This window comes from Prenolepis imparis, unplaced genomic scaffold (genome assembly GCF_030444845.1).
Source record: "Prenolepis imparis isolate NDT839.2.m4 unplaced genomic scaffold, iyPreImpa1.0 SCAF_9, whole genome shotgun sequence".
NCBI classification, from domain to species: Eukaryota; Metazoa; Arthropoda; class Insecta; order Hymenoptera; family Formicidae; genus Prenolepis; species Prenolepis imparis.
The window spans coordinates 4,653,421-4,665,688 of NW_028141167.1; the positions used below are offsets into that span (position 1 = coordinate 4,653,421).

General features: G+C 23.7%; 1 long non-coding RNA gene across 1 annotated transcript; it reads left to right on the top strand.

The window, feature by feature from the left end:
* Window positions 1–4,932: 4,932 nt before the first annotated feature.
* Window positions 4,933–5,991, top strand: LOC145940450 (uncharacterized). Its single transcript, XR_014426015.1, has 2 exons — window positions 4,933–5,102; window positions 5,599–5,991. It is a non-coding gene; the product is annotated as an uncharacterized LOC145940450 (long non-coding RNA).
* The last annotated feature ends 6,277 nt before the right edge of the window (window positions 5,992–12,268 follow it).

Genomic DNA, 12,268 nt, shown 5'->3' on the forward strand with positions numbered 1-12,268 from the left:
CGAACACTGAGTCGCTCTCACGCTCTAAGGTATAAAACTTCTGTTTAATATATGATTTTGTTTATTCAGTTTATTAGTATATTTATATTTGTACATTTAATTATTAATTTCTCATTACAAGTAACTATTATACTTTTGTACATATATGTTTATATAATATAGAAACATATAATGTTACACATATTTTCTTTGATATTGTTTTTTTAAAAAATTTCATGTATAATAACTGTATCATGTATTGTATATAAAATAATTTATAAAAACAGTACATACATAACACTAACAATAAGTTTTTTATTTACTTGTAAGAGAATTCTTGAAAATTTGAAAAATTATTTTATATACAGAGTTTTAATATGTATATATAATTATATTTATTTTAATAATTATATGTATAATTATATATATTATATATAAAATTGCAATGACTATTATACATTTTAATACATGTAAACAAATAAAATAAAAAATAAAATTTTATTTATTTTCTTGCATTTCAGAGGAGTGTTTTTACCTTTTTATTCTCTTTCTTTCTTGAGACAATATTTGGGACATTTCTAACATTTTCGAGGAATCTTTTTACTTTTTCACTATCTTTTCTTCTTGATCCAATAGGGACATTGTTTAGGATATTTTTCACATTTTCAAGACACATTTTTACTTTTTTTCTCTCTCTTCTTCTTGATCCGCTAAGAATATTTTGTGGAATAATTCATAGGGTAATTCATAGGATAATTCATAGGATAATTCATAGACTTTTGATAAGTATTATTAATCATACTATTAGTTACGTACTCAGTCAACTTCCTCCTCCGCTAGCGGCATTAATTGAACTACAAATTGGATTATAATATTTTAAACTGAAATGCACTTAAGATGAGCATATAAGCATAAAAAATTATGTTTAAATAATTGTAGCATAATAAGTGGCACAATATATTCAACAGAATTTTTAATAATTGCGAATGTTACATGATAATATTATCTATAGTATGTAAAAAAACACAAAGTAATATTTTTTGATGTCAAAATTATGTAAAATATAATATACAATTATATTTGTATTTTATTATTATATATCAAAATATATTTTGTACTAATAAATATTCGTATTATACAAATATATTTTCTTGGTATGATTGCTATTAATTCCTTGTTATCGAGTAATCGTAAAATTTAATTTAGAATATTATTTACCATCTAAACATTATTTAGATTTAGATGTTAGTTATAATAACGTAAATTACTAGGGAGAGTCAACTGAATACCTTAAATATATTTTTTATCTCGTAATTTATTGAATACAAAAGGTACACACATTATTTTTCTACGTATAGTTTCCATGGCATGCAATACAAGTGTTCTAACGCAATGTAGAAGAATGATGTTCATATATAATAAATTACAGAATAAAAAATATTTAAAGTTTTCAGTTGACTCTCTAGTAAAATTGCATTTTGCAGTAATAAAGAAATTTGTAATTTTATTTTTATTGCAAAAAAAGAATTTTAACTTGACGTTTAATTGTAATAACGCTTCACAATAAAACATAGTAGATGTGAATATATATATGTGCTATTATTTATTAAATTGTTAAAGTCTATTAAAATTTAATGTTATAGGCAAATATAGAACAAGCAATTGTGTTAGCACTTTTGTCATTAAACAATCAATTATGAGCAATTTGCGGAAACAATCGCAGATGATTTTTTATTTGCATAGATCGCAAAAAAATTAAATGAAAGTAGCGAAGCAATACATACGCTTCGCTACTTTCATTTAATGAAAGTTAAAAAAAAATACAAATCTGACATAAATTCTATATGAGCGTGTCAAATGTCATTTTTGACATTTGACACGCTCATATAGAATTTATGTCAGATTTGTATTTTTTACATAAACTTTCGCAAAATATTAGAATGAAAATACTAGTGGAATGACTACTTTGATATGATATTCGTTTCTATCCCGGTGGAAAATAAACTAATTTAACAAATAATTTTTTATCTCAAGAGTGTGATATAATATATGAACTTATTTTACTTCCTATATCTACATAAAAGTTATTTTTATATCTTTTAAATGTGATTATACATAAAATAAATGTAATATTCAAATAACACTCACCGCGTTTATTTCTTTTGAGCAATTTTATGTATCTGCGTATAACAATAACCTCCACTTTATCTTGAGTTAAAAAAAAATTATGTTTAAATAAAATTTAATAGTCTTAATAAATGTTAAAATTTTCCGTATTAGATAATGTTTATCATGTCCACATCATGATTTTTTATTATATAAATTGAAGAACCATAAAAATGTATTATTAGAATTCAAAATTTGAATTAAACCTTCGTTTAAGTTTGCAGCGATGAATATCAAAATATACCTATTCCTATTAGTTGTTATTTTTACGATTGTCTCGATTTCTGATGTTATAGCTAATCCACTAGCTGAAGCAAACTCTGCTCCACTCTCACGATCTAAGATAAACTTTTTGTCTAATATATAATTTTATTTTTTGTATTTGTTCATATTTATATATGTGCGTTTATTTGATTATTGAGGATTAATAATTTGTGTCTAATAACTATTAAGTTATTAATATTAACTATTGATGATTAATAATTTGTGCAAATAAATATTATTCTTCTATGATGTTCACATAATATTATAAAACAAATAGCACATAATCTCTTTGATGTTTTGTTAAAAATTATATATAATATAATTATATATTATGTATATATATAAAATAATTCGTAAAAATAGCATAAAATACAAAGTTTTTATTTACCTGTAACAGAATTATTTTAAACTTATTATAGTGCAAATTATTTTGTACTTATTATAGTGCAAAATAATAAATAATAAAGTATATATTTGTAATAACCGTAATATCTTTTATATATTTTAATATATATAAATAGACGAAGTAAACAATTAAATTTTATTTATTTTCTTGCTTTTCAAAGGAATCTATGGGCGGGGGAGGATTCTTTGGATCCTTTAAATATTATTCTCAATTTGTTAGCAAATGTGTTTGCCATAGTTGGGATTTAATATTTAAAACTAAAACGCATTTAAAATTAATTATATCATAAAAAGATTATGAGTAAATAATGAATGCAATATATTCGGCAGAATTCTCAACTAATGTTTTTATTATTTCTTATAATTTTTAATAATAGTATCTATTGTGTGAAAAATTACATAAAATAATATTTTCAGAATTATGTAAAATATGATATGAAATTATGTTATTTTATTATTATTATATCAAAATTATATTAAAATATATCTAGTGTTAATAAACTGCTATGTAAATATATTTTGTAATTGATATTAATCGCTTGTTATCACAAAATTTAATTTAAAATATTTTTTATTATATATACTATTATTTCGACATCAATAAAATGACAATAATAAATTACAACTGCATCTCATCGCAAAAAAATATTAGTCTAAAATTATAAATCCTATTTATATTATAAACAAAGTTTAACTTAAAGTTTAATTTCAATGATGTTTTACAATAAAACATGACAAATTGTGTGTAGGTATATACAATTATTCATATCAAATTTTTAAGTTTATTTTTAAAGTAAAAATTGATGTCACAGACAGATAGAATAGGCAATCGTTAGCACTCGTTTTCCGAACTCGTTTAGCGAACAATCAATTATAGCAAGTTACTAATCTGGAAATGATTGTTTTTTTGCACAGATTACAATTAAATGAAAGTAGCGAAACAATATGTACGAGCAATCTCGTTAGTAAGATCGTATATTGTTCGACATGAATGTTATTATCATAATATTATTCCAATGTTTTTTATGTAATCATGTGTGTCGTGCTATGTTAGATGCAATAGATTTTAATTTCTAACATAGATTTTTTGTCAAATATTAGTAAAATGATTACTTCAATAACATATATTCCTACTCTAGTAAAAAATAGACTAACTTATAAAAATAATTGTAAGTTGAAGAAAAAAAAGAGAGAAAGGAAAAGAAATTGTAACCCATGTACATATTTTGCACAAGGGCGTTCTAACATTAATTGCAATAAACTTGTTTTGAAATAACAAATTTATTTAAAGCCGGTTGTTCCAACTTCTTGATACATTTTACCCGACAGATAGCATATATTTGTCTTTTATTAAAATTGCTTATTTGAAAAGAGACAAAGATATGCTATCTGTCGGGTAAAATTTACCAAGAAGTTGGAACAACCGACCGTTAAGATCGGTCTGCTTTCGTTAAAATACTGCTGCTTTCTTTATTAACTCATTTTATTTTGGATATAAAATGTAATATATATTTGGATATAGATAAAATATAAGATAACTATTTAGATTAACGAACCCACAACAATATATCTATATTTTAATAATAAATATAAATGTATATATATTATAATATATATATTAATAATATATATATATATATATATAATAATATATATTAATATAAAATGTATACATATATATATTTTTTTGTATATTATTATATTTCCTCATTGCGCGCCATAAATTTTTTATTATAATTTTATTATATTTTTCTCTTAAAAAACAATTTTTTATCTAGATTTTAAGAGTATAATATAACGTAATGTGTGTGTGTGTGTGTGTGTGTGTGTGTGAAATTATTTTATTTTTTATATCTCAAAAATAAAAAATTTTTGCACGATCTTTCTTAAATGACTACATGTATATAAAATAAATATCGAAATAACTCTAAAACCACATGTTTAGTCCTTTAAGCAATTTTATGTAGAATAATAAACTCAATTTTATTTTGAGTTTAAAATGTAACGCTGAAATAAAATTCAATAGTCTTAATAAAAATTAGAATTTTCCGAATTAGATAATGTTTATGATGTCCAAAGTACGATTTTTTGCTGTATAAATTGAGGCATTCTAAAGCTATGATATTAAAAATTCAACATTTTTGGATCCTGCATAATCTTTCATCAGTCTGCAACAATGAATACCCAAATATATCTATTTTTATTAGTTGCCATTTTTGCAGTCGATCTTTGATGTCATGGCTGAACCATCAGCTGCAGCAGATCCTGATTCGCAGTCACGATTTAAGGTATACAATTTTTATTTAATGAATATATATATATATATATGCGTGTGTGTAATTTTATTTATTATATTTTTCAATATTTATATTTATACATTTAATTTTATTAATAATTGATAATATTGTATTATAAGTAATTATTATGCTTTTGTGTCTGTTCATATAATATCATAGATAGGAAATAAATAGTATTATATATATTTTCTCTATTGTGTTTTTGTCAAAATTGACATAATATATAAAAACTATAGAAATTATAAAATTTGTTAACAAATTTCATAAATTTATTTATTTATAAATTTTTTAATATATTTATTTATTTGTAAATAAAAATTATGTAAAAAATTTTGTAGTGCATCAAAAATAAAATCTATGTATATTGTAAATATTATTGTAACCGCAATATAAATTTTTATACATGCTAGTATAATAATCAAACAAAATTATATGTATATACATATATGTAAAAACTAAACTTTATTTACTATTATTTGTATTTCAGAGAGGCTTGCTTGAATTTTTATATGGGATAGGAAAAGCAGCAAAAGAAGCAGTAGGAGAAGCAGCACAAAGCGTAGAAGACAAAGTAGCAAATGTAGTAAAAGCAGCATTATAAGCACCTTAACGCTTGGGACTACAATACACTTAAAATTATACAATACACTAATGATTTATGGCATAAAAAGATTATGCTTAAGTGATTATGGCACTATATATATATTTAACAGAATTCTTATTACAAGTATTCTACAGTAATATTATTTATATGTACCGTGAAAAATTTCACGAAATAATATTTTTGGTGTCGGGATTATATAAAATGTAATATGTTAATTATATATTATCATATATCAAAATATATTTTGTGTGAATAAATGTCTACGCTATACAAGTATGATTTATAATTGATATGCTAATTCCTCGTTATCCAGCAATTGCAACATTAAATTTATCATATTTTTTATTACACAAATTATTTAGATATTAGTACGGCAAAAATCACAATTGCAATTCGCAGAAATAATAAATTATTAATCTTATTTATATTGCATATGAATTTTAACTTAACGTTTAATTGCAAAATTGCTTTATACTGAAACATAATAGACTATGTGTGTACGTATGCGATTAGTTATACGAAATTGTTAAAGTCTATCAATAAAATTTAACGCCACAGATAAAACAGACAATTGTAAGCATTTGTCTTTTGTCGAGCAATCAAATGTTAACAATTTTAGGAGCAATCGCAGATATTTTCTTTTGTCAATTGAATAAAAGCGAAGCACGTGTAATCTCGCGTTTCGCAAGTTTAATGGAAGATCTCGTCCATCCTGAATCGTTGCTATGTCATTTCATACGTACGCATAATGCGATGTAGATGCGTCAGATTTTGGTTGCATTGGAATTCCGCAAAATGTTAATAGTATGGTTACTACCATACAACACTGTTCAACAAAAAATAACTTTTTTCGAACACTGGAACGAGAGTAGTCGTTCTTTTAGTTTTTTGAACGCTGAACAAGAATCCGATTTTAAAATTGCTTTTGTCAATCCATCACGTCACAATTTTAAGAACGTCACATTTTTCTACGATCTTTTTTAAGAAAGTTATACAATTTTAAAGAAAGTGTTATAAAATAGACCTCTTGTAAAATCTGCAATTCAGAAACACATATACACAAATTATCGTGAAAAACTTTTTCCAAAAGGAAATTAAAATGTAAACTTTAAATCTTGAAATTTTTTTGCCAATAAATAAAAAAACTTTGTCAATAATAAACATTTGCTTAAGACAAATGCAAAGTTTAAATAAATAATTAATCCTAAAAAAAAAGCGTACCATATATTATATTCTTAAAGAACATCTTTTTCAAGAATATGTAATAGTGTATATTGTATATATACATATATGTGATAATTATATTGTGAATGTATAAAATAAAACTTAGAAACATTATAAAGTGTTAAGAATAAATTTATTTATTTGTAAATAAGAATTCTTATGTAAAAAATTAATTTGCATGTAGTGTGTCATTATAGTAAAATATATACATATATTATATAATGGCAATATCTTTTATATACATATATTGCTATAATAATCAAACAAAATTACGTATATATAAAAATTAAATTTTATTTGATTTTTCTTTTTATATATTTCAGGGAGATCCAGCGGGTGTTCTAGGACTTATTCTTGGTTTGGTAAAACTTTTATTAGGGCTGTTATAGGGCTTTAATAACTAATAACATATGAGACTACAGTGTAATTAAGATGAGTTATGGCATAAAAAGATTATGTGCTTAAATGATTATGTGTGGCACAATATATTTAACAGAATTCTCAGCTATTATAAATATTCTATGATAATATTGTCTATGATACTGTAAAGAATTGCACAAAATTATATTTTCTTATGTCGGGGTTATGTAAAATATAATATGTAATTGTATTACTTTATTATCATATATTAAAATATATATCTTATGTGAATAAATGTCCATGCTATAAAAGTATGAGTTATAATTGATATACTAATCCCTTATTGTTATTCAGCAATCGCAAAATTTAGTTTATCATATTTTTTATCTCATAAACATTATTTAGATATTAGTAATACGGCAGAAATTGCAATTTGCAGAAATAATAAATTATTAATTATTTATCTAGAACATCAGATCACATTTATTTATTTATTATTTATTAATTATTTATATTGCATATAAATTTTAATTTAGCGTTTAATTGCAATGATGCTTTATTCTGAAATGTAGTAGACTGTGTGTGTATATGTATGTGATTATCTATACAGACAGGTAGAACAGGCAATTGTTAGCATTTGTTTTTTTGTCGTTGGATACCCAAATGTGAACAATTTGCGGGAATAATCGCAGATATTTTTTTTTGCCAATTGAGTAAAAGCGAGGCACGCGTAATGTCGTCTCGCAAGTTGGAAGGTCTTGTTTTCTCTAAATTTAATTGTCACAATATCATTCCACACGCATAATGCGATGTAGATGCGCTGGATTTTATCTTATAAACTTTTGTAAACTATTAGTGGAATGGGGGGTTACTTCGATATATTATATATTTCTTCATCAGAAAAAAGTATAATTTTTTATTTACCGAATATTTTGATTAAATGACAACGTTACATGTCATTTAATAATTGTATCTAAAATTGACTAGAATAATAGAATTATGCATATATTGGATGTTTCAGAAAGAATAATAAATATTTTTGATGGTTGTAATATTAATTATTCTTAGTAAAAGAGTTAGTAACATAAACTTGTATCTAATTCTCAAGGAATTTCGAAATACAACTGTTTGAAATTGGCGCGTACAGTCAATATACAAAGTATATATAAAATATACAAAAAAAAATAAATAAAAGAGACGAATTAATCGCTCTCGTATAATGCATACTGCAACTCTCATAAAAGAACGACAAAACGACGAAGAACGATTCAGAAGAACAACACGTATTATTATCTCAAAAGCTGCAAAGCGCATTGAAATTGATGGTGGGATTTTTGAACTGTAAATTTTATTATGAACTGTAAATTATTTGTCAATTATTTGAGTTTTGTATCATTCAAGCATCAATAAATATAAGTAATAAGTTATTTATTCTTTAATATCTCTTATAATGACTTTTCACGCACCAGTTTCAGCTGTATCTCCGCATCCATTGAGAATTGGACTGTTTATATGAACTGTTTTACTCATTGTCAAAATAATCGCTATTACAATCTCCCAAAATAAGTATTTACTACTTATTCTTCTAAAACCTTGTAGAATGCAACTGTTAATTATGTCTCACAAATAGAAAATATCAGACAGATAAAATCGAACAAGTTAAAGTATAATAGATACGTATATTGTATGTATACGTCTATGTGTATATACATATTAAAATATAATATGGCGAATTATAAAAAGATAAGCAAAACAGAAGCAAAATCTCGCTTTCAATTGATATTAAATGCTTGTATTAGTGCCTACTTGCATGGTAAATATTATTTTTTCTGTAATATATACATATATTAATAATATATATTTTAATAATAAATATAAATGTATATATATATATATATAATACTATATATAAAGTGTATATATATATTATATTATATTATATTGTGTGTATACTGTTTCCTTATTGCCCGTCATAATATAAATTTTTTATTACAACTTTATTACGTTTTTCTCCTAAAACACAATTTTTTATCTACAATTCAAGAATGTAATATAATGCTATGTGTAAAATTATTTTATCTTTCATATTATAAATAAAAAAATATTTTTTGCACGATGTCTTAAATGTGATTATACATAAAATAAAAACAATAGCTAAATAACACTTAAAATCACCATGTTTATTTCTTTTAAACAATTTTATGTAAGCAATAAGCTCTATTTTATCTTTTTAAATAAGTTTTAAAAAAGTTTTAAAAAAATAACACTAAAATAAAATTCAATAATTTTAATAAATGTTAGAAGTTTCCGGATTAGATAATGTTTATGATGTCCAGATCACGATTTTTTACTGTATAAATTGAGTCACTATAAAGATGTATCAGAATTAAAATTTTGGATCAGTCTTTCATAATTTTGCAACAATGAATACCCAAACATGTCTATTTTTGTTGGTTGCCGTTTTTGCGGTTATTTCGATCGTTGATGTCATGGCCGAACCATCAGCTGCAGCAGATTCTGCTCTGCTATCACGATTTAAGGTATAAAACTTTTATTTAATGGATATATGTGTATTATTTATTATTAATAATTAAATGTACAAATATAAATATAAAAAATATAAAAAATATATATATATACCTATATAAGATTATATTTTTATATTTTTTATATTTATATTTGTACATTTAATTATTAATAATTGATTATTTAGTATTACAAATAACAAATAACTGTATGTATGTTCATTATATCATAGAAAAAACAAATAGTATTATATATTTTATCTTTTATGTTTTTATTGAAATTGCGATAATTATATTATAAATGTGTGTGTATATACATATATACAGAGTGTTAAAAAATAAGACCGACAAATTTTGGAGGGAAATAGAAGACTTAAAAATACATTTTTTATTAATACTATTTTTCTCTACGATGTTTTTAGTTTTATACTACATGATATAAAATAGGAGTTTGTAACTTAAACAATAAACAAACAAATAAGTGGAAAAATTAAATTGTATTTTAATTTTGAACAAAACACGGAACAAATACATAAAAGTAATTCACTCTTTTTACAGTAAACGCTCAAAAATTCCTCCATTAACTTCAATACAAAAATGACAAACTGAAAAGTCACAAACTCATATCTCATATCATGTAATATTAAAACTGAACATTGTAGAGAAAATTAGTATTAACAAAAAATGTTTATTTTAAAGTCTTCTTTTTCCCTTCAAAGGTTTGTCGGTCAAATTTTTTAACATCTTATATAATTAATATATAATATATATATACAGGTATCCCACAACCACCGTATATACAATACTTTACAAGCGTATTCTAGAAGTGAAATAGAGTAAAAAATTCTAATACAAAAATGTTGAAAATGCAATAGTTTTTGAGCTATAAACGATCAAAATTTGCCAATGATATCGCATAGAACTCGCGCGCTCAGGCCCGTAACTACATATATACGCGTACCGATCAATTATCTGTTATTGATTTTTTCAAGTCAGCGAATTCTATGCGATATCATTGGCAAATTTTGATCGCTTATAGCTCAAAAACTATTGCAGCCTCAACATTTTTGTATTAGAATTTTTTACTCTATTTCACCTCTAGAACGCGCTTGTAAAGTATTATACAATGGTTGTGAGATACCCTGTATAATAAAATAAGATTATTATGTAAAATGTTAAGAATACATTTATTTGTTTGTAATTAAGAAGTAATTTTATGTAAAAAAATTATTTTATTGTGTGTCAATAATAAAATATATATTATATGTAATAAATATATATTTTAATGACAATATCTTTTATACATGTTGTATAATAATCAAACAAAGCTATGTGTGTAAAAATTAAGTTTTATTTATTCTTTTTATATTTCAGAGGGATACTATTTTTGAACGCATTCACAAATTAATTGAGAATTTTCTTGTCCGCTTAAATGACACACTGTCGATTACGGAGCAGTTCTTGAAGACATTTTAGACTATAACATGTAAAACTACAATGCACTTAAAATGATTTATGCCGTAAAAAGATTATGCTTAAGTGATTATAGCACTATCTATTTAACAGAATTGTCAATTATTACAAGTATTCTATGATAATATTACTTATGATATTGTGAAAAATTGCACGAAATAATTTTTTGGTGTCGGGATTATGTAAATTGTAATTTGTGTAATTATTATTTTATTATCTTGTATTAAAATATATATTATATTGGAATAAATCTGCATACTATAAAAGTATGTTTTATGATTGATATGTACTCCTTGTTATCCAACAATTGCAAAGTTTATATTAAAATATTTTTTATTGCAGAAACTATTATATTTTGAATGTTATTAATACAGAAAAAAATCACAATTTTGTAATTCGCAGAAACAACAAATTATTAGTCTCATTTATATTGCATAGGAATTTCAATAACGTTTTATTGCAATGATGCTTTATACTGAAAAGTAAGATTATGTATAGGTATGTATGTATAAAATTATCTATACAAAATTTTACGAAAAGTCTATCAATAAAATTTGATATCATAAAACAGCACATAGAATAGGCAATTGTTAGCACTCATCTTCCGTCGTCGAATGTGATCAAATGTGAACAATTTGCGGAAACAATCACAAATGTTTTCCTTTGCCTATTGAATAAAAGTAGCAAGGCACGTATAATCTCGTCAAATTTAATGGAAGGTCTTATCTGAACTGAATTTAATTATTACAATGTCATTTCATGCATGTAATGCGATGTAGATGCACCAGATTCTGGTCTCATAGACTTTCGCATACTAGTGGTATGATTACATCGATATGATATAATGTTTCTATCCCAGAAAAATTCAACCAGTAGGAATGCAAATTGAATATACTGTAAACCGATTACATATTCCGCATAAGTAATTTTCAACATTTCTAACTACAAATTTTTGTTCTAAAATATTACAT